The sequence below is a fragment of the Etheostoma spectabile genome, chromosome 12, assembly GCF_008692095.1.
Source record: "Etheostoma spectabile isolate EspeVRDwgs_2016 chromosome 12, UIUC_Espe_1.0, whole genome shotgun sequence".
NCBI classification, from domain to species: Eukaryota; Metazoa; Chordata; class Actinopteri; order Perciformes; family Percidae; genus Etheostoma; species Etheostoma spectabile.
In genome coordinates, this window is record NC_045744.1 from 25531159 (window position 1) to 25532261 (window position 1103).

The following is a 1103-nucleotide window of genomic DNA, read 5'->3' on the forward strand; positions in this document are numbered from 1 at the left end:
GTGTGTGTGTGTGTGTGTGTGTGTGTGTGTGTGTGTGTGTGTGTGTACTGGCCATCTGCATCCTATTCTAAGCCAGAATCTGCCACTGCAGTCGCAGTAATGTTCCTACTTTCTGATCCAGCCTGTACTATAGATCCAGTGAGACTAGATCTGCTCTGGTCCAGTTTGTTTGTGGTCATTAGGACAGTTGTGCTGACAACAGACAGACACTGTCTGGTACCAGTGAGCTACAGCAAGGTGCTACAACAGCAGGCAAAGCTCTTCTTAAAGCCAGCAGCATGTTAGCACTCATGACACTACGGCGGGCTGCGACCTACAGCTCATACAGACACATTCACACACTCCATGGCTAAGTATGAATACTTTGGTCCTGATTGACATCATAATACATGATTTAGTGTCCTGTGAGGAATGCTTCTCAGTGCCACTTAACACTTTAAACAGCAAGCAGTTTCGTCCTGTCTATTTCTGTGATAAAACCCCTTTCAGACACGCAGCTCGTTAGTAAAAGTCATGACGGCAATCCTAATAAGTCACTTACCAAACTGTGCACATTTTAATTGGATATCATCACACTGTCATAAAGGCCATAGTAACACAATTTATGCACATGAGAGGATTAAATGCATGCCTTGTTCCCTAATTAAAAAGGCCCTAAATATGTATTTTCTCATTCATCATGTGATCAATGAGGTCCTACAAGAACACAATTGTCTAATAGGAGCTAGACATTTTCTGGTTGTTTGCTCTTCTGACTGGTTTAAAGTGGGCGGGGCTCGTTTAGAAAAAGGTAATTGCATATATTTACATCCACCAATCATGATTCGGTAACATATGAATTCAAATCTGACAGCTTTTGGTGGGTTTTTGGGGGCATTGTCGATCAAATGATACCACACAAACACGGTCCTGATGAAGCAGATTCAATGAGTTTTTAAGTTGTTTTCGTCCAACTTTGATTGGCGCTTACTAAGATATGAATAGTTAATGTTACAGACAAATAATTCAGATGTGATGCTACGTTTTCAGAAGCTTTAGGGGCACTGTACAAATTTACCAATTAATTATCATTTTTATGCACAAAATAAAAATAAGTCAGTTTG